Source organism: Botryllus schlosseri, chromosome 1 (genome assembly GCF_051294905.1).
Source record: "Botryllus schlosseri isolate E-star chromosome 1, Bs_hap1, whole genome shotgun sequence".
Taxonomy (NCBI): Eukaryota; Metazoa; Chordata; class Ascidiacea; order Stolidobranchia; family Styelidae; genus Botryllus; species Botryllus schlosseri.
In genome coordinates this window covers 18,712,448-18,739,155 of record NC_137236.1, presented here as the reverse complement: position 1 = coordinate 18,739,155, position 26,708 = coordinate 18,712,448, and the positions used below count along the sequence as shown (strand labels likewise).

Sequence of the window (26,708 nt, the reverse complement as noted above, 5' to 3'; positions counted from 1 at the left end):
AGACAGTTTCTGCCGTTTTATGTGACATTGTCCGTTTCTCTAAGACGATTGCGATATAATGAAAATGCGTTAGGCCGACTACAATTACAAATTTCGCGCGATACTTCATCATCATCATCATTGGTTTATTAGCAATTTTATCAGTTCAATACACCACAAAAATGCGATACAATGAAAAGACAGGAAGATGTCGAAGCGACAAGGAGTAGTCTATGGAATCTGACACCCACCTTGGCCTAGGCGATGTAAAGAGGAGGCATGCACACTGAATGAAAGTAAAGAAGATAGTATAGAAAAAGAATGCGACAAGAAATAGGGCGGCATGTCATGGGAAGCGAGATCGATAGGTCAGTCGTGGTCCGGTAATCTTGAGGATGTACTGTATTTATTTAGTAGTAATTGCTTGTATTTCGACTTGAATGTGGACATGCTCGTCGACTGTCGGATGGCCGGCGGGATACTGTTCCACACATCAGGTCCGGCATATTTGATGGAGCGATGATCTTCGCGGTCGATCATATGATATTTGGACGACATGGACGCGCGTGTGTTGTACTTGTGCGCTTTTGATTCAGAGGTAAAGAAGTCATTGAAGTATTCGGGGCAACGACCGCAGTGAAACTGATACATAAACTTGGCGATTTCTAGTTTCCGCATATCTTCAATGTTTAGGACGCCGTGAATACAGCGCAGCGATCAAATTGATCGAGTTTGTGCGAAAAAAATGAAAAAGCCGCCTACTACACCCGGTATTCCCAGCCGGTCACCCATGCAAGTACTAACCGGGCCCAACGTTACTTGACTTCCGAGATCGGGTATATTCAACGTGGTATGGTCGTAGGCGACAGATCGTGTCAGTTTCTGCCGTTTTATGTGACATTATCCGTTTCTTTTAGACGATTGCGATATAATGAAAATGCGTTAGGCCGACTACAATTACAAATTTCGCGCGATACTTCATACGTGAATACAGCGCAGCGATCAAATTGATCGAGTTTGTGCGAAAAAAATGAAAAAGCCGCCTACTACACCCGGTATTCCCAGCCGGTCACCCATGCAAGTACTAACCGGGCCCAACGTTACTTGACTTCCGAGATCGGACGAGATCGGGTATATTCAACGTGGTATGGTCGTAGGCGACAGATCGAGACAGTTTCTGCCGTTTTATGTGACATTGTCCGTTTCTCTAAGACGATTGCGATATAATGAAAATGCGTTAGGCCGACTACAATTACAAATTTCGCGCGATACTTCATCATTATCATCATTGGTTTATTAGCAATTTTATCAGTTCAATACACCACAAAAATGCGATACAATGAAAAGACAGGAAGATGTCGAAGCGACAAGGAGTAGTCTATGGAATCTGACACCCACCTTGGCCTAGGCGATGTAAAGAGGAGGCATGCACACTGAATGAAAGTAAAGAAGATAGTATAGAAAAAGAATGCGACAAGAAATAGGGCGGCATGTCATGGGAAGCGAGATCGATAGGTCAGTCGTGGTCCGGTAATCTTGAAGATGTACTGTATTTATTTAGTAGTAATTGCTTGTATTTCGACTTGAATGTGGACATGCTCGTCGACTGTCGGATGGCCGGCGGGATACTGTTCCACACATCAGGTCCGGCATATTTGATGGAGCGATGATCTTCGCGGTCGATCATATGATATTTGGACGACATGGACGCGCGTGTGTTGTACTTGTGCGCTTTTGATTCAGAGGTAAAGAAGTCATTGAAGTATTCGGGGCAACGACCGCAGTGAAACTGATACATAAACTTGGCGATTTCTAGTTTCCGCATATCTTCTATGTTTAGGACGCCGTGAATACAGCGCAGCGATCAAATTGATCGAGTTTGTGCGAAAAAAATGAAAAAGCCGCCTACTACACCCGGTATTCCCAGCCGGTCACCCATGCAAGTACTAACCGGGCCCAACGTTACTTGACTTCCGAGATCGGACGAGATCGGGTATATATTCAACGTGGTATGGTCGTAGGCGACAGATCGTGACAGTTTCTGCCGTTTTATGTGACATTGTCCGTTTCTCTAAGACGATTGCGATATAATGAAAATGCGTTAGGCCGACTACAATTACAAATTTCGCGCGATACTTCATACGTGAATACAGCGCAACGATCAAATTGATCGAGTTTGTGCGAAAAAAATGAAAAAGCCGCCTACTACACCCGGTATTCCCAGCCGGTCACCCATGCAAGTACTAACCGGGCCCAACGTTGCTTGACTTCCGAGATCGGACGAGATCGGGTATATTCAACGTGGTATGGTCATAGGCGACAGTGGTTATGATCTGTGCCGTTTTATGTGACAATTTCCGTCGCCATGCTGTCGACGAGACGCCAGAATAGTATAGATAGTCTTATTGCGCCGAGGCACTTTCTGACCAACTAGAGGTCGAATATCATTGGCGTCCTGCTCTGTTCTTGTGTCTGCTCGAAAAACAGACAAGTAAGCTCTCGCTGTCAGAGTAGTTATTTTATTGGAATTTTCGTCATGTAAAAACAGCACGAGATTTCGATATCATGAAAATGTGTTAGGCCGACTACAATTACAAATTTCGCGCGATACTTCATACGTGAATACAGCGCAGCGATCAAATTGATCGAGTTTGTGCGAAAAAAATGAAAAAGCCGCCTACTACACCCGGTATTCCCAGCCGGTCACCCATGCAAGTACTAACCGGGCCAAACATTGCTTGACTTCCGAGATCGGACGAGATCGGGTATATTCAACGTGGTATGGTCGTAGGCGACAGTGGTTACGATCTGTGCCGTTTTTAGTGACAATTTACGTCGCCATGCTGTCGACGAGACGCCAGAATAGTATAGATAGTCTTATTGCGCCGAGGCACTTTCTGACCAACTAGAGGTCGAATATCATTGGCGTCCTGCTCTGTTCTTGTGTCTGCTCGAAAAACAGACAAGTAAGCTCTCGCTGTCAGTGTAGTTATTTTATTGGAATTTTCGTCATGTAAAAACAGCACGAGATTTCGATATCATGAAAATGTGTTAGGCCGACTACAATTACAAATTTCGCGCGATACTTCATACGTGAATACAGCGCAGCGATCAAATTGATCGAGTTTGTGCGAAAAAAATGAAAAAGCCGCCTACTACACCCGGTATTCCCTGCCGGTCACCCATGCAAGTACTAACCGGGCCCAACGTTGCTTGACTTCCGAGATCGGACGAGATCGGGTATATTCAACGTGGTATGGTCGTAGGCGACAGTGGTTACGATCTGTGCCGTTTTATGTGACAATTTCCGTCGCCATGCTGTCGACGAGACGCCAGAATAGTAGATAGTCTTATTGCGCCGAGGCACTTTCTGACCAATTAGAGGTCGAATATCATTGGCGTCCTGCTCTGTTCTTGTATCTTGTCGACAAACACACAAGTAAGCTCTCGCTGTCAGAGTAGTTATTTTATTGCACTTTTCGTCATGTGAAAACAGCACGAGATTTCGATATAATGACAATGTGTCAGGCCTAGTATAACTACCAATTGAAATAAGCGGCGGCCAGCAAATGATGACAATCATAGTTGTACGTAGGCCTACGTGCGCATACAAAACAGTTGCAATCAAAACGATCGAGTTTGCGCACAAAAAATGCAAAAGCCGCCTACCTACACCCGGTATTCCCAGCCGGTCACCCATGCAAGTACTAACCGGGCCCAACGTTACTTGACTTCCGAGATCGGACGAGATCGGGTATATTCAACGTGGTATGGTCGTAGGCGACAGATCGAGACAGTTTCTGCCGTTTTATGTGACATTGTCCGTTTCTCTAAGACGATTGCGATATAATGAAAATGCGTTAGGCCGACTACAATTACAAATTTCGCGCGATACTTCATACGTGAATACAGCGCAGCGATCAAATTGATCGAGTTTGTGCGAAAAAAATGAAAATGCCGCCTACTACACCCGGTATTCCCAGCCGGTCACCCATGCAAGTACTAACCGGGCCCAACGTTACTTGACTTCCGAGATCGGACGAGATCGGGTATATTCAACGTGGTATGGTCGTAGGCGACAGATCGAGACAGTTTCTGCCGTTTTATGTGACATTGTCCGTTTCTCTAAGACGATTGCGATATAATGAAAATGCGTTAGGCCGACTACAATTACAAATTTCGCGCGATACTTCATACGTGAATACAGCGCAGCGATCAAATTGATCGAGTTTGTGCGAAAAAAATGAAAAAGCCGCCTACTACACCCGGTATTCCCAGCCGGTCACCCATGCAAGTACTAACCGGGCCCAACGTTACTTGACTTCCGAGATCGGACGAGATCGGGTATATTCAACGTGGTATGGTCGTAGGCGACAGATCGAGACAGTTTCTGCCGTTTTATGTGACATTGTCCGTTTCTCTAAGACGATTGCGATATAATGAAAATGCGTTAGGCCGACTACAATTACAAATTTCGCGCGATACTTCATACGTGAATACAGCGCAGCGATCAAATTGATCGAGTTTGTGCGAAAAAAATGAAAAAGCCGCCTACTACACCCGGTATTCCCAGCCGGTCACCCATGCAAGTACTAACCGGGCCCAACGTTACTTGACTTCCGAGATCGGACGAGATCGGGTATATTCAACGTGGTATGGTCGTAGGCGACAGATCGAGACAGTTTCTGCCGTTTTATGTGACATTGTCCGTTTCTCTAAGACGATTGCGATATAATGAAAATGCGTAAGGCCGACTACAATTACAAATTTCGCGCAATACTTCATACGTGAATACAGCGCAGCGATCAAATTGATCGAGTTTGTGCGAAAAAAATGAAAAAGCCGCCTACTACACCCGGTATTCCCAGCCGGTCACCCATTCAAGTACTAACCGGCCCAACGTTACTTGACTTCCGAGAGCGGACGAGATCGGGTATATTCAACGTGGTATGGTCGTAGGCGACAGATCGAGACAGTTTCTGCCGTTTTATGTGACATTGTCCGTTTCTCTAAGACGATTGCGATATAATGAAAATGCGTTAGGCCGACTACAATTACGAATTTCGCGCGATACTTCATACGTGAATACAGCGCAGCGATCAAATTGATCGAGTTTGTGCGAAAAAAATGAAAAAGCCGCCTACTACACCCGGTATTCCCAGCCGGTCACCCATGCAAGTACTAACCGGGCCAAACATTGCTTGACTTCCGAGATCGGACGAGATCGGGTATATTCAACGTGGTATGGTCGTAGGCGACAGTGGTTACGATCTGTGCCGTTTTTAGTGACAATTTACGTCGCCATGCTGTCGACGAGACGCCAGAATAGTATAGATAGTCTTATTGCGCCGAGGCACTTTCTGACCAACTAGAGGTCGAATATCATTGGCGTCCTGCTCTGTTCTTGTGTCTGCTCGAAAAACAGACAAGTAAGCTCTCGCTGTCAGAGTAGTTATTTTATTGGAATTTTCGTCATGTAAAAACAGCACGAGATTTCGATATCATGAAAATGTGTTAGGCCGACTACAATTACAAATTTCGCGCGATACTTCATACGTGAATACAGCGCAGCGATCAAATTGATCGAGTTTGTGCGAAAAAAATGAAAAAGCCGCCTACTACACCCGGTATTCCCTGCCGGTCACCCATGCAAGTACTAACCGGGCCAAACATTGCTTGACTTCCGAGATCGGACGAGATCGGGTATATTCAACGTGGTATGGTCGTAGGCGACAGTGGTTACGATCTGTGCCGTTTTTAGTGACAATTTACGTCGCCATGCTGTCGACGAGACGCCAGAATAGTATAGATAGTCTTATTGCGCCGAGGCACTTTCTGACCAACTAGAGGTCGAATATCATTGGCGTCCTGCTCTGTTCTTGTGTCTGCTCGAAAAACAGACAAGTAAGCTCTCGCTGTCAGAGTAGTTATTTTATTGGAATTTTCGTCATGTAAAAACAGCACGAGATTTCGATATCATGAAAATGTGTTAGGCCGACTACAATTACAAATTTCGCGCGATACTTCATACGTGAATACAGCGCAGCGATCAAATTGATCGAGTTTGTGCGAAAAAAATGAAAAAGCCGCCTACTACACCCGGTATTCCCAGCCGGTCACCCATGCAAGTACTAACCGGGCCAAACATTGCTTGACTTCCGAGATCGGACGAGATCGGGTATATTCAACGTGGTATGGTCGTAGGCGACAGTGGTTACGATCTGTGCCGTTTTTAGTGACAATTTACGTCGCCATGCTGTCGACGAGACGCCAGAATAGTATAGATAGTCTTATTGCGCCGAGGCACTTTCTGACCAACTAGAGGTCGAATATCATTGGCGTCCTGCTCTGTTCTTGTGTCTGCTCGAAAAACAGACAAGTAAGCTCTCGCTGTCAGAGTAGTTATTTTATTGGAATTTTCGTCATGTAAAAACAGCACAAGATTTCGATATCATGAAAATGTGTTAGGCCGACTACAATTACAAATTTCGCGCGATACTTCATACGTGAATACAGCGCAGCGATCAAATTGATCGAGTTTGTGCGAAAAAAATGAAAAAGCCGCCTACTACACCCGGTATTCCCTGCCGGTCACCCATGCAAGTACTAACCGGGCCCAACGTTGCTTGACTTCCGAGATCGGACGAGATCGGGTATATTCAACGTGGTATGGTCGTAGGCGACAGATCGTGACAGTTTCTGCCGTTTTATGTGACATTGTCCGTTTCTCTAAGACGATTGCGATATAATGAAAATGCGTTAGGCCGACTACAATTACAAATTTCGCGCGATACTTCATCATCATCATCATTGGTTTATTAGCAATTTTATCAGTTCAATACACCACAAAAATGCGATACAATGAAAAGACAGGAAGATGTCGAAGCGACAAGGAGTAGTCTATGGAATCTGACACCCACCTTGGCCTAGGCGATGTAAAGAGGAGGCATGCACACTGAATGAAAGTAAAGAAGATAGTATAGAAAAAGAATGCGACAAGAAATAGGGCGGCATGTCATGGGAAGCGAGATCGATAGGTCAGTCGTGGTCCGGTAATCTTGAGGATGTACTGTATTTATTTAGTAGTAATTGCTTGTATTTCGACTTGAATGTGGACATGCTCGTCGACTGTCGGATGGCCGGCGGGATACTGTTCCACACATCAGGTCCGGCATATTTGATGGAGCGATGACCTTCGCGGTCGATCATATGATATTTGGACGACATGGACGCGCGTGTGTTGTACTTGTGCGCTTTTGATTCAGAGGTAAAGAAGTCATTGAAGTATTCGGGGCAACGACCGCAGTGAAACTGATACATAAACTTGGCGATTTCTAGTTTCCGCATATCTTCAATGTTTAGGACGCCGTGAATACAGCGCAGCGATCAAATTGATCGAGTTTGTGCGAAAAAAATGAAAAAGCCGCCTACTACACCCGGTATTCCCAGCCGGTCACCCATGCAAGTACTAACCGGGCCCAACGTTACTTGACTTCCGAGATCGGGTATATTCAACGTGGTATGGTCGTAGGCGACAGATCGTGTCAGTTTCTGCTGTTTTATGTGACATTATCCGTTTCTTTTAGACGATTGCGATATAATGAAAATGCGTTAGGCCGACTACAATTACAAATTTCGCGCGATACTTCATACGTGAATACAGCGCAGCGATCAAATTGATCGAGTTTGTGCGAAAAAAAATGAAAAAGCCGCCTACTACACCCGGTATTCCCAGCCGGTCACCCATGCAATTACTAACCGGGCCCAACGTTACTTGACTTCCGAGATCGGACGAGATCGGGTATATTCAACGTGGTATGGTCGTAGGCGACAGATCGTGACAGTTTCTGCCGTTTTATGTGACATTGTCCGTTTCTCTAAGACGATTGCGATATAATGAAAATGCGTTAGGCCGACTACAATTACAAATTTCGCGCGATACTTCATACGTGAATACAGCGCAACGATCAAATTGATCGAGTTTGTGCGAAAAAAATGAAAAAGCCGCCTACTACACCCGGTATTCCCAGCCGGTCACCCATGCAAGTACTAACCGGGCCCAACGTTGCTTGACTTCCGAGATCGGACGAGATCGGGTATATTCAACGTGGTATGGTCATAGGCGACAGTGGTTATGATCTGTGCCGTTTTATGTGACAATTTCCGTCGCCATGCTGTCGACGAGACGCCAGAATAGTATAGATAGTCTTATTGCGCCGAGGCACTTTCTGACCAACTAGAGGTCGAATATCATTGGCGTCCTGCTCTGTTCTTGTGTCTGCTCGAAAAACAGACAAGTAAGCTCTCGCTGTCAGAGTAGTTATTTTATTGGAATTTTCGTCATGTAAAAACAGCACGAGATTTCGATATCATGAAAATGTGTTAGGCCGACTACAATTACAAATTTCGCGCGATACTTCATACGTGAATACAGCGCAGCGATCAAATTGATCGAGTTTGTGCGAAAAAAATGAAAAAGCCGCCTACTACACCCGGTATTCCCAGCCGGTCACCCATGCAAGTACTAACCGGGCCAAACATTGCTTGACTTCCGAGATCGGACGAGATCGGGTATATTCAACGTGGTATGGTCGTAGGCGACAGTGGTTACGATCTGTGCCGTTTTTAGTGACAATTTACGTCGCCATGCTGTCGACGAGACGCCAGAATAGTATAGATAGTCTTATTGCGCCGAGGCACTTTCTGACCAACTAGAGGTCGAATATCATTGGCGTCCTGCTCTGTTCTTGTGTCTGCTCGAAAAACAGACAAGTAAGCTCTCGCTGTCAGAGTAGTTATTTTATTGGAATTTTCGTCATGTAAAAACAGCACGAGATTTCGATATCATGAAAATGTGTTAGGCCGACTACAATTACAAATTTCGCGCGATACTTCATACGTGAATACAGCGCAGCGATCAAATTGATCGAGTTTGTGCGAAAAAAATGAAAAAGCCGCCTACTACACCCGGTATTCCCTGCCGGTCACCCATGCAAGTACTAACCGGGCCCAACGTTGCTTGACTTCCGAGATCGGACGAGATCGGGTATATTCAACGTGGTATGGTCGTAGGCGACAGTGGTTACGATCTGTGCCGTTTTATGTGACAATTTCCGTCGCCATGCTGTCGACGAGACGCCAGAATAGTAGATAGTCTTATTGCGCCGAGGCACTTTCTGACCAATTAGAGGTCGAATATCATTGGCGTCCTGCTCTGTTCTTGTATCTTGTCGACAAACACACAAGTAAGCTCTCGCTGTCAGAGTAGTTATTTTATTGCACTTTTCGTCATGTGAAAACAGCACGAGATTTCGATATAATGACAATGTGTCAGGCCTAGTATAACTACCAATTGAAATAAGCGGCGGCCAGCAAATGATGACAATCATAGTTGTACGTAGGCCTACGTGCGCATACAAAACAGTTGCAATCAAAACGATCGAGTTTGCGCACAAAAAATGCAAAAGCCGCCTACCTACACCCGGTATTCCCAGCCGGTCACCCATGCAAGTACTAACCGGGCCCAACGTTACTTGACTTCCGAGATCGGACGAGATCGGGTATATTCAACGTGGTATGGTCGTAGGCGACAGATCGAGACAGTTTCTGCCGTTTTATGTGACATTGTCCGTTTCTCTAAGACGATTGCGATATAATGAAAATGCGTTAGGCCGACTACAATTACAAATTTCGCGCGATACTTCATACGTGAATACAGCGCAGCGATCAAATTGATCGAGTTTGTGCGAAAAAAATGAAAATGCCGCCTACTACACCCGGTATTCCCAGCCGGTCACCCATGCAAGTACTAACCGGGCCCAACGTTACTTGACTTCCGAGATCGGACGAGATCGGGTATATTCAACGTGGTATGGTCGTAGGCGACAGATCGAGACAGTTTCTGCCGTTTTATGTGACATTGTCCGTTTCTCTAAGACGATTGCGATATAATGAAAATGCGTTAGGCCGACTACAATTACAAATTTCGCGCGATACTTCATACGTGAATACAGCGCAGCGATCAAATTGATCGAGTTTGTGCGAAAAAAATGAAAAAGCCGCCTACTACACCCGGTATTCCCAGCCGGTCACCCATGCAAGTACTAACCGGGCCCAACGTTACTTGACTTCCGAGATCGGACGAGATCGGGTATATTCAACGTGGTATGGTCGTAGGCGACAGATCGAGACAGTTTCTGCCGTTTTATGTGACATTGTCCGTTTCCCTAAGACGATTGCGATATAATGAAAATGCGTTAGGCCGACTACAATTACAAATTTCGCGCGATACTTCATACGTGAATACAGCGCAGCGATCAAATTGATCGAGTTTGTGCGAAAAAAATGAAAAAGCCGCCTACTACACCCGGTATTCCCAGCCGGTCACCCATGCAAGTACTAACCGGGCCCAACGTTACTTGACTTCCGAGATCGGACGAGATCGGGTATATTCAACGTGGTATGGTCGTAGGCGACAGATCGAGACAGTTTCTGCCGTTTTATGTGACATTGTCCGTTTCTCTAAGACGATTGCGATATAATGAAAATGCGTTAGGCCGACTACAATTACAAATTTCGCGCAATACTTCATACGTGAATACAGCGCAGCGATCAAATTGATCGAGTTTGTGCGAAAAAAATGAAAAAGCCGCCTACTACACCCGGTATTCCCAGCCGGTCACCCATTCAAGTACTAACCGGCCCAACGTTACTTGACTTCCGAGAGCGGACGAGATCGGGTATATTCAACGTGGTATGGTCGTAGGCGACAGATCGAGACAGTTTCTGCCGTTTTATGTGACATTGTCCGTTTCTCTAAGACGATTGCGATATAATGAAAATGCGTTAGGCCGACTACAATTACGAATTTCGCGCGATACTTCATACGTGAATACAGCGCAGCGATCAAATTGATCGAGTTTGTGCGAAAAAAATGAAAAAGCCGCCTACTACACCCGGTATTCCCAGCCGGTCACCCATGCAAGTACTAACCGGGCCAAACATTGCTTGACTTCCGAGATCGGACGAGATCGGGTATATTCAACGTGGTATGGTCGTAGGCGACAGTGGTTACGATCTGTGCCGTTTTTAGTGACAATTTACGTCGCCATGCTGTCGACGAGACGCCAGAATAGTATAGATAGTCTTATTGCGCCGAGGCACTTTCTGACCAACTAGAGGTCGAATATCATTGGCGTCCTGCTCTGTTCTTGTGTCTGCTCGAAAAACAGACAAGTAAGCTCTCGCTGTCAGAGTAGTTATTTTATTGGAATTTTCGTCATGTAAAAACAGCACGAGATTTCGATATCATGAAAATGTGTTAGGCCGACTACAATTACAAATTTCGCGCGATACTTCATACGTGAATACAGCGCAGCGATCAAATTGATCGAGTTTGTGCGAAAAAAATGAAAAAGCCGCCTACTACACCCGGTATTCCCTGCCGGTCACCCATGCAAGTACTAACCGGGCCAAACATTGCTTGACTTCCGAGATCGGACGAGATCGGGTATATTCAACGTGGTATGGTCGTAGGCGACAGTGGTTACGATCTGTGCCGTTTTTAGTGACAATTTACGTCGCCATGCTGTCGACGAGACGCCAGAATAGTATAGATAGTCTTATTGCGCCGAGGCACTTTCTGACCAACTAGAGGTCGAATATCATTGGCGTCCTGCTCTGTTCTTGTGTCTGCTCGAAAAACAGACAAGTAAGCTCTCGCTGTCAGAGTAGTTATTTTATTGGAATTTTCGTCATGTAAAAACAGCACGAGATTTCGATATCATGAAAATGTGTTAGGCCGACTACAATTACAAATTTCGCGCGATACTTCATACGTGAATACAGCGCAGCGATCAAATTGATCGAGTTTGTGCGAAAAAAATGAAAAAGCCGCCTACTACACCCGGTATTCCCAGCCGGTCACCCATGCAAGTACTAACCGGGCCAAACATTGCTTGACTTCCGAGATCGGACGAGATCGGGTATATTCAACGTGGTATGGTCGTAGGCGACAGTGGTTACGATCTGTGCCGTTTTTAGTGACAATTTACGTCGCCATGCTGTCGACGAGACGCCAGAATAGTATAGATAGTCTTATTGCGCCGAGGCACTTTCTGACCAACTAGAGGTCGAATATCATTGGCGTCCTGCTCTGTTCTTGTGTCTGCTCGAAAAACAGACAAGTAAGCTCTCGCTGTCAGAGTAGTTATTTTATTGGAATTTTCGTCATGTAAAAACAGCACAAGATTTCGATATCATGAAAATGTGTTAGGCCGACTACAATTACAAATTTCGCGCGATACTTCATACGTGAATACAGCGCAGCGATCAAATTGATCGAGTTTGTGCGAAAAAAATGAAAAAGCCGCCTACTACACCCGGTATTCCCTGCCGGTCACCCATGCAAGTACTAACCGGGCCCAACGTTACTTGACTTCCGAGATCGGACGAGATCGGGTATATTCAACGTGGTATGGTCGTAGGCGACAGATCGAGACAGTTTCTGCCGTTTTATGTGACATTGTCCGTTTCTCTAAGACGATTGCGATATAATGAAAATGCGTTAGGCCGACTACAATTACAAATTTCGCGCGATACTTCATCATCATCATCATTGGTTTATTAGCAATTTTATCAGTTCAATACACCACAAAAATGCGATACAATGAAAAGACAGGAAGATGTCGAAGCGACAAGGAGTAGTCTATGGAATCTGACACCCACCTTGGCCTAGGCGATGTAAAGAGGAGGCATGCACACTGAATGAAAGTAAAGAAGATAGTATAGAAAAAGAATGCGACAAGAAATAGGGCGGCATGTCATGGGAAGCGAGATCGATAGGTCAGTCGTGGTCCGGTAATCTTGAGGATGTACTGTATTTATTTAGTAGTAATTGCTTGTTGTTCGACTTGAATGTGGACATGCTCGTCGACTGTCGGATGGCCGGCGGGATACTGTTCCACACATCAGGTCCGGCATATTTGATGGAGCGATGATCTTCGCGGTCGATCATATGATATTTGGACGACATGGACGCGCGTGTGTTGTACTTGTGCGCTTTTGATTCAGAGGTAAAGAAGTCATTGAAGTATTCGGGGCAACGACCGCAGTGAAACTGATACATAAACTTGGCGATTTCTAGTTTCCGCATATCTTCAATGTTTAGGACGCCGTGAATACAGCGCAGCGATCAAATTGATCGAGTTTGTGCGAAAAAAATGAAAAAGCCGCCTACTACACCCGGTATTCCCAGCCGGTCACCCATGCAAGTACTAACCGGGCCCAACGTTACTTGACTTCCGAGATCGGGTATATTCAACGTGGTATGGTCGTAGGCGACAGATCGTGTCAGTTTCTGCTGTTTTATGTGACATTATCCGTTTCTTTTAGACGATTGCGATATAATGAAAATGCGTTAGGCCGACTACAATTACAAATTTCGCGCGATACTTCATACGTGAATACAGCGCAGCGATCAAATTGATCGAGTTTGTGCGAAAAAAAATGAAAAAGCCGCCTACTACACCCGGTATTCCCAGCCGGTCACCCATGCAATTACTAACCGGGCCCAACGTTACTTGACTTCCGAGATCGGACGAGATCGGGTATATTCAACGTGGTATGGTCGTAGGCGACAGATCGTGACAGTTTCTGCCGTTTTATGTGACATTGTCCGTTTCTCTAAGACGATTGCGATATAATGAAAATGCGTTAGGCCGACTACAATTACAAATTTCGCGCGATACTTCATACGTGAATACAGCGCAGCGATCAAATTGATCGAGTTTGTGCGAAAAAAATGAAAAAGCCGCCTACTACACCCGGTATTCCCAGCCGGTCACCCATGCAAGTACTAACCGGGCCAAACATTGCTTGACTTCCGAGATCGGACGAGATCGGGTATATTCAACGTGGTATGGTCGTAGGCGACAGTGGTTACGATCTGTGCCGTTTTTAGTGACAATTTACGTCGCCATGCTGTCGACGAGACGCCAGAATAGTATAGATAGTCTTATTGCGCCGAGGCACTTTCTGACCAACTAGAGGTCGAATATCATTGGCGTCCTGCTCTGTTCTTGTGTCTGCTCGAAAAACAGACAAGTAAGCTCTCGCTGTCAGAGTAGTTATTTTATTGGAATTTTCGTCATGTAAAGACAGCACGAGATTTCGATATCATGAAAATGTGTTAGGCCGACTACAATTACAAATTTCGCGCGATACTTCATACGTGAATACAGCGCAGCGATCAAATTGATCGAGTTTGTGCGAAAAAAATGAAAAAGCCGCCTACTACACCCGGTATTCCCAGCCGGTCACCCATGCAAGTACTAACCGGGCCCAACGTTGCTTGACTTCCGAGATCGGACGAGATCGGGTATATTCAACGTGGTATGGTCGTAGGCGACAGATCGTGACAGTTTCTGCCGTTTTATGTGACATTGTCCGTTTCTCTAAGACGATTGCGATATAATGAAAATGCGTTAGGCCGACTACAATTACAAATTTCGCGCGATACTTCATCATCATCATCATTGGTTTATTAGCAATTTTATCAGTTCAATACACCGCAAAAATGCGATACAATGAAAAGACAGGAAGATGTCGAAGCGACAAGGAGTAGTCTATGGAATCTGACACCCACCTTGGCCTAGGCGATGTAAAGAGGAGGCATGCACACTGAATGAAAGTAAAGAAGATAGTATAGAAAAAGAATGCGACAAGAAATAGGGCGGCATGTCATGGGAAGCGAGATCGATAGGTCAGTCGTGGTCCGGTAATCTTGAGGATGTACTGTATTTATTTAGTAGTAATTGCTTGTATTTCGACTTGAATGTGGACATGCTCGTCGACTGTCGGATGGCCGGCGGGATACTGTTCCACACATCAGGTCCGGCATATTTGATGGAGCGATGATCTTCGTGGTCGATCATATGATATTTGGACGACATGGACGCGCGTGTGTTGTACTTGTGCGCTTTTGATTCAGAGGTAAAGAAGTCATTGAAGTATTCGGGGCAACGACCGCAGTGAAACTGATACATAAACTTGGCGATTTCTAGTTTCCGCATATCTTCTATGTTTAGGACGCCGTGAATACAGCGCAGCGATCAAATTGATCGAGTTTGTGCGAAAAAAATGAAAAAGCCGCCTACTACACCCGGTATTCCCAGCCGGTCACCCATGCAAGTACTAACCGGGCCCAACGTTACTTGACTTCCGAGATCGGGTATATTCAACGTGGTATGGTCGTAGGCGACAGATCGTGTCAGTTTCTGCTGTTTTATGTGACATTATCCGTTTCTTTTAGACGATTGCGATATAATGAAAATGCGTTAGGCCGACTACAATTACAAATTTCGCGCGATACTTCATACGTGAATACAGCGCAGCGATCAAATTGATCGAGTTTGTGCGAAAAAAAATGAAAAAGCCGCCTACTACACCCGGTATTCCCAGCCGGTCACCCATGCAATTACTAACCGGGCCCAACGTTACTTGACTTCCGAGATCGGACGAGATCGGGTATATTCAACGTGGTATGGTCGTAGGCGACAGATCGTGACAGTTTCTGCCGTTTTATGTGACATTGTCCGTTTCTCTAAGACGATTGCGATATAATGAAAATGCGTTAGGCCGACTACAATTACAAATTTCGCGCGATACTTCATACGTGAATACAGCGCAGCGATCAAATTGATCGAGTTTGTGCGAAAAAAATGAAAAAGCCGCCTACTACACCCGGTATTCCCAGCCGGTCACCCATGCAAGTACTAACCGGGCCAAACATTGCTTGACTTCCGAGATCGGACGAGATCGGGTATATTCAACGTGGTATGGTCGTAGGCGACAGTGGTTACGATCTGTGCCGTTTTTAGTGACAATTTACGTCGCCATGCTGTCGACGAGACGCCAGAATAGTATAGATAGTCTTATTGCGCCGAGGCACTTTCTGACCAACTAGAGGTCGAATATCATTGGCGTCCTGCTCTGTTCTTGTGTCTGCTCGAAAAACAGACAAGTAAGCTCTCGCTGTCAGAGTAGTTATTTTATTGGAATTTTCGTCATGTAAAGACAGCACGAGATTTCGATATCATGAAAATGTGTTAGGCCGACTACAATTACAAATTTCGCGCGATACTTCATACGTGAATACAGCGCAGCGATCAAATTGATCGAGTTTGTGCGAAAAAAATGAAAAAGCCGCCTACTACACCCGGTATTCCCAGCCGGTCACCCATGCAAGTACTAACCGGGCCCAACGTTGCTTGACTTCCGAGATCGGACGAGATCGGGTATATTCAACGTGGTATGGTCGTAGGCGACAGATCGTGACAGTTTCTGCCGTTTTATGTGACATTGTCCGTTTCTCTAAGACGATTGCGATATAATGAAAATGCGTTAGGCCGACTACAATTACAAATTTCGCGCGATACTTCATCATCATCATCATTGGTTTATTAGCAATTTTATCAGTTCAATACACCGCAAAAATGCGATACAATGAAAAGACAGGAAGATGTCGAAGCGACAAGGAGTAGTCTATGGAATCTGACACCCACCTTGGCCTAGGCGATGTAAAGAGGAGGCATGCACACTGAATGAAAGTAAAGAAGATAGTATAGAAAAAGAATGCGACAAGAAATAGGGCGGCATGTCATGGGAAGCGAGATCGATAGGTCAGTCGTGGTCCGGTAATCTTGAGGATGTACTGTATTTATTTAGTAGTAATTGCTTGTATTTCGACTTGAATGTGGACATGCTCGTCGACTGTCGGATGGCCGGCGGGATACTGTTCCACACATCAGGTCCGGCATATTTGATGGAGCGATGATCTTCGTGGTCGATCATATGATATTTGGACGACATGGACGCGCGTGTGTTGTACTTGTGCGCTTTTGATTCAGAGGTAAAGAAGTCATTGAAGTATTCGGGGCAACGACCGCAGTGAAACTGATACATAAACTTGGCGATTTCTAGTTTCCGCATATCTTCTATGTTTAGGACGCCGTGAATACAGCGCAGCGATCAAATTGATCGAGTTTGTGCGAAAAAAATGAAAAAGCCGCCTACTACACCCGGTATTCCCAGCCGGTCACCCATGCAAGTACTAACCGGGCCCAACGTTACTTGACTTCCGAGATCGGGTATATTCAACGTGGTATGGTCGTAGGCGACAGATCGTGTCAGTTTCTGCTGTTTTATGTGACATTATCCGTTTCTTTTAGACGATTGCGATATAATGAAAATGCGTTAGGCCGACTACAATTACAAATTTCGCGCGATACTTCATACGTGAATACAGCGCAGCGATCAAATTGATCGAGTTTGTGCGAAAAAAAATGAAAAAGCCGCCTACTACACCCGGTATTCCCAGCCGGTCACCCATGCAATTACTAACCGGGCCCAACGTTACTTGACTTCCGAGATCGGACGAGATCGGGTATATTCAACGTGGTATGGTCGTAGGCGACAGATCGTGACAGTTTCTGCCGTTTTATGTGACATTGTCCGTTTCTCTAAGACGATTGCGATATAATGAAAATGCGTTAGGCCGACTACAATTACAAATTTCGCGCGATACTTCATACGTGAATACAGCGCAGCGATCAAATTGATCGAGTTTGTGCGAAAAAAATGAAAAAGCCGCCTACTACACCCGGTATTCCCAGCCGGTCACCCATGCAAGTACTAACCGGGCCAAACATTGCTTGACTTCCGAGATCGGACGAGATCGGGTATATTCAACGTGGTATGGTCGTAGGCGACAGTGGTTACGATCTGTGCCGTTTTTAGTGACAATTTACGTCGCCATGCTGTCGACGAGACGCCAGAATAGTATAGATAGTCTTATTGCGCCGAGGCACTTTCTGACCAACTAGAGGTCGAATATCATTGGCGTCCTGCTCTGTTCTTGTGTCTGCTCGAAAAACAGACAAGTAAGCTCTCGCTGTCAGAGTAGTTATTTTATTGGAATTTTCGTCATGTAAAGACAGCACGAGATTTCGATATCATGAAAATGTGTTAGGCCGACTACAATTACAAATTTCGCGCGATACTTCATACGTGAATACAGCGCAGCGATCAAATTGATCGAGTTTGTGCGAAAAAAATGAAAAAGCCGCCTACTACACCCGGTATTCCCAGCCGGTCACCCATGCAAGTACTAACCGGGCCCAACGTTGCTTGACTTCCGAGATCGGACGAGATCGGGTATATTCAACGTGGTATGGTCGTAGGCGACAGATCGTGACAGTTTCTGCCGTTTTATGTGACATTGTCCGTTTCTCTAAGACGATTGCGATATAATGAAAATGCGTTAGGCCGACTACAATTACAAATTTCGCGCGATACTTCATCATCATCATCATTGGTTTATTAGCAATTTTATCAGTTCAATACACCGCAAAAATGCGATACAATGAAAAGACAGGAAGATGTCGAAGCGACAAGGAGTAGTCTATGGAATCTGACACCCACCTTGGCCTAGGCGATGTAAAGAGGAGGCATGCACACTGAATGAAAGTAAAGAAGATAGTATAGAAAAAGAATGCGACAAGAAATAGGGCGGCATGTCATGGGAAGCGAGATCGATAGGTCAGTCGTGGTCCGGTAATCTTGAGGATGTACTGTATTTATTTAGTAGTAATTGCTTGTATTTCGACTTGAATGTGGACATGCTCGTCGACTGTCGGATGGCCGGCGGGATACTGTTCCACACATCAGGTCCGGCATATTTGATGGAGCGATGATCTTCGTGGTCGATCATATGATATTTGGACGACATGGACGCGCGTGTGTTGTACTTGTGCGCTTTTGATTCAGAGGTAAAGAAGTCATTGAAGTATTCGGGGCAACGACCGCAGTGAAACTGATACATAAACTTGGCGATTTCTAGTTTCCGCATATCTTCTATGTTTAGGACGCCGTGAATACAGCGCAGCGATCAAATTGATCGAGTTTGTGCGAAAAAAATGAAAAAGCCGCCTACTACACCCGGTATTCCCAGCCGGTCACCCATGCAAGTACTAACCGGGCCCAACGTTACTTGACTTCCGAGATCGGGTATATTCAACGTGGTATGGTCGTAGGCGACAGATCGTGTCAGTTTCTGCTGTTTTATGTGACATTATCCGTTTCTTTTAGACGATTGCGATATAATGAAAATGCGTTAGGCCGACTACAATTACAAATTTCGCGCGATACTTCATACGTGAATACAGCGCAGCGATCAAATTGATCGAGTTTGTGCGAAAAAAAATGAAAAAGCCGCCTACTACACCCGGTATTCCCAGCCGGTCACCCATGCAATTACTAACCGGGCCCAACGTTACTTGACTTCCGAGATCGGACGAGATCGGGTATATTCAACGTGGTATGGTCGTAGGCGACAGATCGTGACAGTTTCTGCCGTTTTATGTGACATTGTCCGTTTCTCTAAGACGATTGCGATATAATGAAAATGCGTTAGGCCGACTACAATTACAAATTTCGCGCGATACTTCATACGTGAATACAGCGCAGCGATCAAATTGATCGAGTTTGTGCGAAAAAAATGAAAAAGCCGCCTACTACACCCGGTATTCCCAGCCGGTCACCCATGCAAGTACTAACCGGGCCAAACATTGCTTGACTTCCGAGATCGGACGAGATCGGGTATATTCAACGTGGTATGGTCGTAGGCGACAGTGGTTACGATCTGTGCCGTTTTTAGTGACAATTTACGTCGCCATGCTGTCGACGAGACGCCAGAATAGTATAGATAGTCTTATTGCGCCGAGGCACTTTCTGACCAACTAGAGGTCGAATATCATTGGCGTCCTGCTCTGTTCTTGTGTCTGCTCGAAAAACAGACAAGTAAGCTCTCGCTGTCAGAGTAGTTATTTTATTGGAATTTTCGTCATGTAAAAACAGCACGAGATTTCGATATCATGAAAATGTGTTAGGCCGACTACAATTACAAATTTCGCGCGATACTTCATACGTGAATACAGCGCAGCGATCAAATTGATCGAGTTTGTGCGAAAAAAATGAAAAAGCCGCCTACTACACCCGGTATTCCCAGCCGGTCACCCATGCAAGTACTAACCGGGCCCAACGTTGCTTGACTTCCGAGATCGGACGAGATCGGGTATATTCAACGTGGTATGGTCGTAGGCGACAGATCGTGACAGTTTCTGCCGTTTTATGTGACATTGTCCGTTTCTCTAAGACGATTGCGATATAATGAAAATGCGTTAGGCCGACTACAATTACAAATTTCGCGCGATACTTCATCATCATCATCATTGGTTTATTAGCAATTTTATCAGTTCAATACACCGCAAAAATGCGATACAATGAAAAGACAGGAAGATGTCGAAGCGACAAGGAGTAGTCTATGGAATCTGACACCCACCTTGGCCTAGGCGATGTAAAGAGGAGGCATGCACACTGAATGAAAGTAAAGAAGATAGTATAGAAAAAGAATGCGACAAGAAATAGGGCGGCATGTCATGGGAAGCGAGATCGATAGGTCAGTCGTGGTCCGGTAATCTTGAGGATGTACTGTATTTATTTAGTAGTAATTGCTTGTATTTCGACTTGAATGTGGACATGCTCGTCGACTGTCGGATGGCCGGCGGGATACTGTTCCACACATCAGGTCCGGCATATTTGATGGAGCGATGATCTTCGTGGTCGATCATATGATATTTGGACGACATGGACGCGCGTGTGTTGTACTTGTGCGCTTTTGATTCAGAGGTAAAGAAGTCATTGAAGTATTCGGGGCAACGACCGCAGTGAAACTGATACATAAACTTGGCGATTTCTAGTTTCCGCATATCTTCTATGTTTAGGACGCCGTGAATACAGCGCAGCGATCAAATTGATCGAGTTTGTGCGAAAAAAATGAAAAAGCCGCCTACTACACCCGGTATTCCCAGCCGGTCACCCAGGCAAGTACTAACCGGGCCCAACGTTACTTGACTTCCGAGATCGGGTATATTCAACGTGGTATGGTCGTAGGCGACAGATCGTGTCAGTTTCTGCTGTTTTATGTGACATTATCCGTTTCTTTTAGACGATTGCGATATAATGAAAATGCGTTAGGCCGACTACAATTACAAATTTCGCGCGATACTTCATACGTGAATACAGCGCAGCGATCAAATTGATCGAGTTTGTGCGAAAAAAAATGAAAAAGCCGCCTACTACACCCGGTATTCCCAGCCGGTCACCCATGCAATTACTAACCGGGCCCAACGTTACTTGACTTCCGAGATCGGACGAGATCGGGTATATTCAACGTGGTATGGTCGTAGGCGACAGATCGTGACAGTTTCTGCCGTTTTATGTGACATTGTCCGTTTCTCTAAGACGATTGCGATATAATGAAAATGCGTTAGGCCGACTACAATTACAAATTTCGCGCGATACTTCATACGTGAATACAGCGCAGCGATCAAATTGATCGAGTTTGTGCGAAAAAAATGAAAAAGCCGCCTACTACACCCGGTATTCCCAGCCGGTCACCCATGCAAGTACTAACCGGGCCAAACATTGCTTGACTTCCGAGATCGGACGAGATCGGGTATATTCAACGTGGTATGGTCGTAGGCGACAGTGGTTACGATCTGTGCCGTTTTTAGTGACAATTTACGTCGCCATGCTGTCGACGAGACGCCAGAATAGTATAGATAGTCTTATTGCGCCGAGGCACTTTCTGACCAACTAGAGGTCGAATATCATTGGCGTCCTGCTCTGTTCTTGTGTCTGCTCGAAAAACAGACAAGTAAGCTCTCGCTGTCAGAGTAGTTATTTTATTGGAATTTTCGTCATGTAAAGACAGCACGAGATTTCGATATCATGAAAATGTGTTAGGCCGACTACAATTACAAATTTCGCGCGATACTTCATACGTGAATACAGCGCAGCGATCAAATTGATCGAGTTTGTGCGAAAAAAATGAAAAAGCCGCCTACTACACCCGGTATTCCCAGCCGGTCACCCATGCAAGTACTAACCGGGCCCAACGTTGCTTGACTTCCGAGATCGGACGAGATCGGGTATATTCAACGTGGTATGGTCGTAGGCGACAGATCGTGACAGTTTCTGCCGTTTTATGTGACATTGTCCGTTTCTCTAAGACGATTGCGATATAATGAAAATGCGTTAGGCCGACTACAATTACAAATTTCGCGCGATACTTCATCATCATCATCATTGGTTTATTAGCAATTTTATCAGTTCAATACACCGCAAAAATGCGATACAATGAAAAGACAGGAAGATGTCGAAGCGACAAGGAGTAGTCTATGGAATCTGACACCCACCTTGGCCTAGGCGATGTAAAGAGGAGGCATGCACACTGAATGAAAGTAAAGAAGATAGTATAGAAAAAGAATGCGACAAGAAATAGGGCGGCATGTCATGGGAAGCGAGATCGATAGGTCAGTCGTGGTCCGGTAATCTTGAGGATGTACTGTATTTATTTAGTAGTAATTGCTTGTATTTCGACTTGAATGTGGACATGCTCGTCGACTGTCGGATGGCCGGCGGGATACTGTTCCACACATCAGGTCCGGCATATTTGATGGAGCGATGATCTTCGTGGTCGATCATATGATATTTGGACGACATGGACGCGCGTGTGTTGTACTTGTGCGCTTTTGATTCAGAGGTAAAGAAGTCATTGAAGTATTCGGGGCAACGACCGCAGTGAAACTGATACATAAACTTGGCGATTTCTAGTTTCCGCATATCTTCTATGTTTAGGACGCCGTGAATACAGCGCAGCGATCAAATTGATCGAGTTTGTGCGAAAAAAATGAAAAAGCCGCCTACTACACCCGGTATTCCCAGCCGGTCACCCATGCAAGTACTAACCGGGCCCAACGTTACTTGACTTCCGAGATCGGGTATATTCAACGTGGTATGGTCGTAGGCGACAGATCGTGTCAGTTTCTGCTGTTTTATGTGACATTATCCGTTTCTTTTAGACGATTGCGATATAATGAAAATGCGTTAGGCCGACTACAATTACAAATTTCGCGCGATACTTCATACGTGAATACAGCGCAGCGATCAAATTGATCGAGTTTGTGCGAAAAAAAATGAAAAAGCCGCCTACTACACCCGGTATTCCCAGCCGGTCACCCATGCAATTACTAACCGGGCCCAACGTTACTTGACTTCCGAGATCGGACGAGATCGGGTATATTCAACGTGGTATGGTCGTAGGCGACAGATCGTGACAGTTTCTGCCGTTTTATGTGACATTGTCCGTTTCTCTAAGACGATTGCGATATAATGAAAATGCGTTAGGCCGACTACAATTACAAATTTCGCGCGATACTTCATACGTGAATACAGCGCAGCGATCAAATTGATCGAGTTTGTGCGAAAAAAATGAAAAAGCCGCCTACTACACCCGGTATTCCCAGCCGGTCACCCATGCAAGTACTAACCGGGCCAAACATTGCTTGACTTCCGAGATCGGACGAGATCGGGTATATTCAACGTGGTATGGTCGTAGGCGACAGTGGTTACGATCTGTGCCGTTTTTAGTGACAATTTACGTCGCCATGCTGTCGACGAGACGCCAGAATAGTATAGATAGTCTTATTGCGCCGAGGCACTTTCTGACCAGCTAGAGGTCGAATATCATTGGCGTCCTGCTCTGTTCTTGTGTCTGCTCGAAAAACAGACAAGTAAGCTCTCGCTGTCAGAGTAGTTATTTTATTGGAATTTTCGTCATGTAAAAACAGCACGAGATTTCGATATCATGAAAATGTGTTAGGCCGACTACAATTACAAATTTCGCGCGATACTTCATACGTGAATACAGCGCAGCGATCAAATTGATCGAGTTTGTGCGAAAAAAATGAAAAAGCCGCCTACTACACCCGGTATTCCCAGCCGGTCACCCATGCAAGTACTAACCGGGCCCAACGTTGCTTGACTTCCGAGATCGGACGAGATCGGGTATATTCAACGTGGTATGGTCGTAGGCGACAGATCGTGACAGTTTCTGCCGTTTTATGTGACATTGTCCGTTTCTCTAAGACGATTGCGATATAATGAAAATGCGTTAGGCCGACTACAATTACAAATTTCGCGCGATACTTCATCATCATCATCATTGGTTTATTAGCAATTTTATCAGTTCAATACACCGCAAAAATGCGATACAATGAAAAGACAGGAAGATGTCGAAGCGACAAGGAGTAGTCTATGGAATCTGACACCCACCTTGGCCTAGGCGATGTAAAGAGGAGGCATGCACACTGAATGAAAGTAAAGAAGATAGTATAGAAAAAGAATGCGACAAGAAATAGGGCGGCATGTCATGGGAAGCGAGATCGATAGGTCAGTCGTGGTCCGGTAATCTTGAGGATGTACTGTATTTATTTAGTAGTAATTGCTTGTATTTCGACTTGAATGTGGACATGCTCGTCGACTGTCGGATGGCCGGCGGGATACTGTTCCACACATCAGGTCCGGCATATTTGATGGAGCGATGATCTTCGTGGTCGATCATATGATATTTGGACGACATGGACGCGCGTGTGTTGTACTTGTGCGCTTTTGATTCAGAGGTAAAGAAGTCATTGAAGTATTCGGGGCAACGACCGCAGTGAAACTGATACATAAACTTGGCGATTTCTAGTTTCCGCATATCTTCTATGTTTAGGACGCCGTGAATACAGCGCAGCGATCAAATTGATCGAGTTTGTGCGAAAAAAATGAAAAAGCCGCCTACTACACCCGGTATTCCCAGCCGGTCACCCAGGCAAGTACTAACCGGGCCCAACGTTACTTGACTTCCGAGATCGGACGAGATCGGGTATATATTCAACGTGGTATGGTCGTAGGCGACAGATCGTGACAGTTTCTGCCGTTTTATGTGACATTGTCCGTTTCTCTAAGACGATTGCGATATAATGAAAATGCGTTAGGCCGACTACAATTACAAATTTCGCGCGATAGTGGTTACGATCTGTGCCGTTTTATGTGACAATTTCCGTCGCCATGCTGTCGACGAGACGCCAGAATAGTAGATAGTCTTATTGCGCCGAGGCACTTTCTGACCAACTAGAGGTCGAATATCATTGGCGTCCTGCTCTGTTCTTGTGTCTGGTCGAAAAACAGACAAGTAAGCTCTCGCTGTCAGAGTAGTTATTTTATTGGAATTTTCGTCATGTCAAAACAGCACGAGATTGCGATATCATGAAAATGTGTTAGGCCGACTACAATTACAAATTTCGCGCGATACTTCATACGTGAATACAGCGCAGCGATCAAATTGATCGAGTTTGTGTGAAAAAAATGAAAAAGCCGCCTACTACACCCGGTATTCCCAGCCGGTCACCCATGCAAGTACTAACCGGGCCCAACGTTACTTGACTTCTGAGATCGGACGAGATCGGGTATATTCAACGTGGTATGGTCGTAGGCGACAGATCGAGACAGTTTCTGCCGTTTTATGTGACATTGTCCGTTTCTCTAAGACGATTGCGATATAATGAAAATGCGTTAGGCCGACTACAATTACAAATTTCGCGCGATACTTCATACGTGAATACAGCGCAGCGATCAAATTGATCGAGTTTGTGTGAAAAAAATGAAAAAGCCGCCTACTACACCCGGTATTCCCAGCCGGTCACCCATACAAGTACTAACCGGGCCCAACGTTGCTTGACTTCCGAGATCGGACGAGATCGGGTATATTCAACGTGGTATGGTCGTAGGCGACAGTGGTTATGATCTGTGCCGTTTTATGTGACAATTTCCGTCGCCATGCTGTCGACGAGACGCCAGAATAGTATAGATAGTCTTATTGCGCCGAGGCACTTTCTGACCAACTAGAGGTCGAATATCATTGGCGTCCTGCTCTGTTCTTGTGTCTGCTCGAAAAACAGACAAGTAAGCTCTCGCTGTCAGAGTAGTTATTTTATTGGAATTTTCGTCATGTAAAAACAGCACGAGATTTCGATATCATGAAAATGTGTTAGGCCGACTACAATTACAAATTTCGCGCGATACTTCATACGTGAATACAGCGCAGCGATCAAATTGATCGAGTTTGTGCGAAAAAAATGAAAAAGCCGCCTACTACACCCGGTATTCCCAGCCGGTCACCCATGCAAGTACTAACCGGGCCCAACGTTGCTTGACTTCCGAGATCGGACGAGATCGGGTATATTCAACGTGGTATGGTCGTAGGCGACAGATCGTGACAGTTTCTGCCGTTTTATGTGACATTGTCCGTTTCTCTAAGACGATTGCGATATAATGAAAATGCGTTAGGCCGACTACAATTACAAATTTCGCGCGATACTTCATCATCATCATCATTGGTTTATTAGCAATTTTATCAGTTCAATACACCGCAAAAATGCGATACAATGAAAAGACAGGAAGATGTCGAAGCGACAAGGAGTAGTCTATGGAATCTGACACCCACCTTGGCCTAGGCGATGTAAAGAGGAGGCATGCACACTGAATGAAAGTAAAGAAGATAGTATAGAAAAAGAATGCGACAAGAAATAGGGCGGCATGTCATGGGAAGCGAGATCGATAGGTCAGTCGTGGTCCGGTAATCTTGAGGATGTACTGTATTTATTTAGTAGTAATTGCTTGTATTTCGACTTGAATGTGGACATGCTCGTCGACTGTCGGATGGCCGGCGGGATACTGTTCCACACATCAGGTCCGGCATATTTGATGGAGCGATGATCTTCGTG

The 26,708-nt window shown here is 45.3% G+C and overlaps 21 non-coding genes and 36 pseudogenes across 21 annotated transcripts; all 57 read right to left on the bottom strand.

Moving 5' to 3' along the window:
* Positions 1-734: 734 nt before the first annotated feature.
* Positions 735-843, bottom strand: LOC145451104 (5S ribosomal RNA; annotated as a pseudogene).
* Positions 844-1,019: 176 nt separating this feature from the next.
* Positions 1,020-1,138, bottom strand: LOC145452380 (5S ribosomal RNA). The gene has a single exon (XR_013919334.1). It is a non-coding gene; the product is annotated as a 5S ribosomal RNA (ribosomal RNA).
* A 743-nt stretch (positions 1,139-1,881) lies between these two features.
* On the bottom strand, positions 1,882-2,002 carry LOC145454488 (5S ribosomal RNA; annotated as a pseudogene).
* A 176-nt stretch (positions 2,003-2,178) lies between these two features.
* LOC145452289 (5S ribosomal RNA) lies at positions 2,179-2,297 on the bottom strand. Its single transcript, XR_013919282.1, has one exon. It is a non-coding gene; the product is annotated as a 5S ribosomal RNA (ribosomal RNA).
* Positions 2,298-2,653: 356 nt separating this feature from the next.
* On the bottom strand, positions 2,654-2,772 carry LOC145454251 (5S ribosomal RNA; annotated as a pseudogene).
* Positions 2,773-3,128: 356 nt separating this feature from the next.
* On the bottom strand, positions 3,129-3,247 carry LOC145452326 (5S ribosomal RNA). The gene has a single exon (XR_013919301.1). It is a non-coding gene; the product is annotated as a 5S ribosomal RNA (ribosomal RNA).
* Positions 3,248-3,641: 394 nt separating this feature from the next.
* On the bottom strand, positions 3,642-3,761 carry LOC145450320 (5S ribosomal RNA; annotated as a pseudogene).
* Positions 3,762-3,937: 176 nt separating this feature from the next.
* LOC145452373 (5S ribosomal RNA) lies at positions 3,938-4,056 on the bottom strand. Its single transcript, XR_013919329.1, has one exon. It is a non-coding gene; the product is annotated as a 5S ribosomal RNA (ribosomal RNA).
* Positions 4,057-4,232: 176 nt separating this feature from the next.
* On the bottom strand, positions 4,233-4,351 carry LOC145452366 (5S ribosomal RNA). Its single transcript, XR_013919318.1, has one exon. It is a non-coding gene; the product is annotated as a 5S ribosomal RNA (ribosomal RNA).
* Positions 4,352-4,527: 176 nt separating this feature from the next.
* Positions 4,528-4,646, bottom strand: LOC145452360 (5S ribosomal RNA). The gene has a single exon (XR_013919315.1). It is a non-coding gene; the product is annotated as a 5S ribosomal RNA (ribosomal RNA).
* A 176-nt stretch (positions 4,647-4,822) lies between these two features.
* Positions 4,823-4,940, bottom strand: LOC145450597 (5S ribosomal RNA; annotated as a pseudogene).
* Positions 4,941-5,116: 176 nt separating this feature from the next.
* Positions 5,117-5,235, bottom strand: LOC145454246 (5S ribosomal RNA; annotated as a pseudogene).
* Positions 5,236-5,591: 356 nt separating this feature from the next.
* LOC145450454 (5S ribosomal RNA) lies at positions 5,592-5,710 on the bottom strand (annotated as a pseudogene).
* Positions 5,711-6,066: 356 nt separating this feature from the next.
* On the bottom strand, positions 6,067-6,185 carry LOC145454239 (5S ribosomal RNA; annotated as a pseudogene).
* A 356-nt stretch (positions 6,186-6,541) lies between these two features.
* LOC145452321 (5S ribosomal RNA) lies at positions 6,542-6,660 on the bottom strand. The gene has a single exon (XR_013919297.1). It is a non-coding gene; the product is annotated as a 5S ribosomal RNA (ribosomal RNA).
* Positions 6,661-7,403: 743 nt separating this feature from the next.
* LOC145451097 (5S ribosomal RNA) lies at positions 7,404-7,512 on the bottom strand (annotated as a pseudogene).
* A 177-nt stretch (positions 7,513-7,689) lies between these two features.
* LOC145454465 (5S ribosomal RNA) lies at positions 7,690-7,808 on the bottom strand (annotated as a pseudogene).
* A 176-nt stretch (positions 7,809-7,984) lies between these two features.
* LOC145452281 (5S ribosomal RNA) lies at positions 7,985-8,103 on the bottom strand. The gene has a single exon (XR_013919278.1). It is a non-coding gene; the product is annotated as a 5S ribosomal RNA (ribosomal RNA).
* Positions 8,104-8,459: 356 nt separating this feature from the next.
* LOC145454232 (5S ribosomal RNA) lies at positions 8,460-8,578 on the bottom strand (annotated as a pseudogene).
* A 356-nt stretch (positions 8,579-8,934) lies between these two features.
* Positions 8,935-9,053, bottom strand: LOC145452315 (5S ribosomal RNA). Its single transcript, XR_013919295.1, has one exon. It is a non-coding gene; the product is annotated as a 5S ribosomal RNA (ribosomal RNA).
* Positions 9,054-9,447: 394 nt separating this feature from the next.
* LOC145450315 (5S ribosomal RNA) lies at positions 9,448-9,567 on the bottom strand (annotated as a pseudogene).
* Positions 9,568-9,743: 176 nt separating this feature from the next.
* Positions 9,744-9,862, bottom strand: LOC145452353 (5S ribosomal RNA). The gene has a single exon (XR_013919314.1). It is a non-coding gene; the product is annotated as a 5S ribosomal RNA (ribosomal RNA).
* Positions 9,863-10,038: 176 nt separating this feature from the next.
* Positions 10,039-10,157, bottom strand: LOC145452348 (5S ribosomal RNA). Its single transcript, XR_013919313.1, has one exon. It is a non-coding gene; the product is annotated as a 5S ribosomal RNA (ribosomal RNA).
* A 176-nt stretch (positions 10,158-10,333) lies between these two features.
* Positions 10,334-10,452, bottom strand: LOC145452339 (5S ribosomal RNA). Its single transcript, XR_013919307.1, has one exon. It is a non-coding gene; the product is annotated as a 5S ribosomal RNA (ribosomal RNA).
* Positions 10,453-10,628: 176 nt separating this feature from the next.
* On the bottom strand, positions 10,629-10,746 carry LOC145450590 (5S ribosomal RNA; annotated as a pseudogene).
* A 176-nt stretch (positions 10,747-10,922) lies between these two features.
* On the bottom strand, positions 10,923-11,041 carry LOC145454225 (5S ribosomal RNA; annotated as a pseudogene).
* A 356-nt stretch (positions 11,042-11,397) lies between these two features.
* Positions 11,398-11,516, bottom strand: LOC145450445 (5S ribosomal RNA; annotated as a pseudogene).
* Positions 11,517-11,872: 356 nt separating this feature from the next.
* Positions 11,873-11,991, bottom strand: LOC145454218 (5S ribosomal RNA; annotated as a pseudogene).
* Positions 11,992-12,347: 356 nt separating this feature from the next.
* On the bottom strand, positions 12,348-12,466 carry LOC145453555 (5S ribosomal RNA). The gene has a single exon (XR_013919819.1). It is a non-coding gene; the product is annotated as a 5S ribosomal RNA (ribosomal RNA).
* Positions 12,467-13,209: 743 nt separating this feature from the next.
* Positions 13,210-13,318, bottom strand: LOC145451088 (5S ribosomal RNA; annotated as a pseudogene).
* Positions 13,319-13,495: 177 nt separating this feature from the next.
* LOC145454459 (5S ribosomal RNA) lies at positions 13,496-13,614 on the bottom strand (annotated as a pseudogene).
* Positions 13,615-13,790: 176 nt separating this feature from the next.
* On the bottom strand, positions 13,791-13,909 carry LOC145454211 (5S ribosomal RNA; annotated as a pseudogene).
* Positions 13,910-14,265: 356 nt separating this feature from the next.
* Positions 14,266-14,384, bottom strand: LOC145452034 (5S ribosomal RNA). The gene has a single exon (XR_013919175.1). It is a non-coding gene; the product is annotated as a 5S ribosomal RNA (ribosomal RNA).
* Positions 14,385-15,127: 743 nt separating this feature from the next.
* LOC145451081 (5S ribosomal RNA) lies at positions 15,128-15,236 on the bottom strand (annotated as a pseudogene).
* A 177-nt stretch (positions 15,237-15,413) lies between these two features.
* LOC145454454 (5S ribosomal RNA) lies at positions 15,414-15,532 on the bottom strand (annotated as a pseudogene).
* Positions 15,533-15,708: 176 nt separating this feature from the next.
* LOC145454205 (5S ribosomal RNA) lies at positions 15,709-15,827 on the bottom strand (annotated as a pseudogene).
* A 356-nt stretch (positions 15,828-16,183) lies between these two features.
* On the bottom strand, positions 16,184-16,302 carry LOC145452028 (5S ribosomal RNA). Its single transcript, XR_013919169.1, has one exon. It is a non-coding gene; the product is annotated as a 5S ribosomal RNA (ribosomal RNA).
* A 743-nt stretch (positions 16,303-17,045) lies between these two features.
* On the bottom strand, positions 17,046-17,154 carry LOC145451076 (5S ribosomal RNA; annotated as a pseudogene).
* Positions 17,155-17,331: 177 nt separating this feature from the next.
* Positions 17,332-17,450, bottom strand: LOC145454450 (5S ribosomal RNA; annotated as a pseudogene).
* A 176-nt stretch (positions 17,451-17,626) lies between these two features.
* On the bottom strand, positions 17,627-17,745 carry LOC145454190 (5S ribosomal RNA; annotated as a pseudogene).
* A 356-nt stretch (positions 17,746-18,101) lies between these two features.
* LOC145452019 (5S ribosomal RNA) lies at positions 18,102-18,220 on the bottom strand. Its single transcript, XR_013919167.1, has one exon. It is a non-coding gene; the product is annotated as a 5S ribosomal RNA (ribosomal RNA).
* Positions 18,221-18,963: 743 nt separating this feature from the next.
* Positions 18,964-19,072, bottom strand: LOC145451068 (5S ribosomal RNA; annotated as a pseudogene).
* A 177-nt stretch (positions 19,073-19,249) lies between these two features.
* LOC145454438 (5S ribosomal RNA) lies at positions 19,250-19,368 on the bottom strand (annotated as a pseudogene).
* Positions 19,369-19,544: 176 nt separating this feature from the next.
* On the bottom strand, positions 19,545-19,663 carry LOC145454184 (5S ribosomal RNA; annotated as a pseudogene).
* A 356-nt stretch (positions 19,664-20,019) lies between these two features.
* Positions 20,020-20,138, bottom strand: LOC145452012 (5S ribosomal RNA). The gene has a single exon (XR_013919166.1). It is a non-coding gene; the product is annotated as a 5S ribosomal RNA (ribosomal RNA).
* A 743-nt stretch (positions 20,139-20,881) lies between these two features.
* LOC145451332 (5S ribosomal RNA) lies at positions 20,882-20,990 on the bottom strand (annotated as a pseudogene).
* A 177-nt stretch (positions 20,991-21,167) lies between these two features.
* On the bottom strand, positions 21,168-21,286 carry LOC145454430 (5S ribosomal RNA; annotated as a pseudogene).
* Positions 21,287-21,462: 176 nt separating this feature from the next.
* LOC145454177 (5S ribosomal RNA) lies at positions 21,463-21,581 on the bottom strand (annotated as a pseudogene).
* Positions 21,582-21,937: 356 nt separating this feature from the next.
* LOC145452006 (5S ribosomal RNA) lies at positions 21,938-22,056 on the bottom strand. Its single transcript, XR_013919165.1, has one exon. It is a non-coding gene; the product is annotated as a 5S ribosomal RNA (ribosomal RNA).
* A 743-nt stretch (positions 22,057-22,799) lies between these two features.
* On the bottom strand, positions 22,800-22,908 carry LOC145451065 (5S ribosomal RNA; annotated as a pseudogene).
* Positions 22,909-23,085: 177 nt separating this feature from the next.
* LOC145454425 (5S ribosomal RNA) lies at positions 23,086-23,204 on the bottom strand (annotated as a pseudogene).
* A 176-nt stretch (positions 23,205-23,380) lies between these two features.
* LOC145454169 (5S ribosomal RNA) lies at positions 23,381-23,499 on the bottom strand (annotated as a pseudogene).
* Positions 23,500-23,855: 356 nt separating this feature from the next.
* LOC145452001 (5S ribosomal RNA) lies at positions 23,856-23,974 on the bottom strand. The gene has a single exon (XR_013919164.1). It is a non-coding gene; the product is annotated as a 5S ribosomal RNA (ribosomal RNA).
* A 743-nt stretch (positions 23,975-24,717) lies between these two features.
* On the bottom strand, positions 24,718-24,838 carry LOC145450515 (5S ribosomal RNA; annotated as a pseudogene).
* A 462-nt stretch (positions 24,839-25,300) lies between these two features.
* Positions 25,301-25,419, bottom strand: LOC145454119 (5S ribosomal RNA; annotated as a pseudogene).
* Positions 25,420-25,595: 176 nt separating this feature from the next.
* On the bottom strand, positions 25,596-25,714 carry LOC145451981 (5S ribosomal RNA). The gene has a single exon (XR_013919151.1). It is a non-coding gene; the product is annotated as a 5S ribosomal RNA (ribosomal RNA).
* Positions 25,715-26,070: 356 nt separating this feature from the next.
* On the bottom strand, positions 26,071-26,189 carry LOC145451995 (5S ribosomal RNA). The gene has a single exon (XR_013919161.1). It is a non-coding gene; the product is annotated as a 5S ribosomal RNA (ribosomal RNA).
* Between the last annotated feature and the right edge of the window lie 519 nt (positions 26,190-26,708).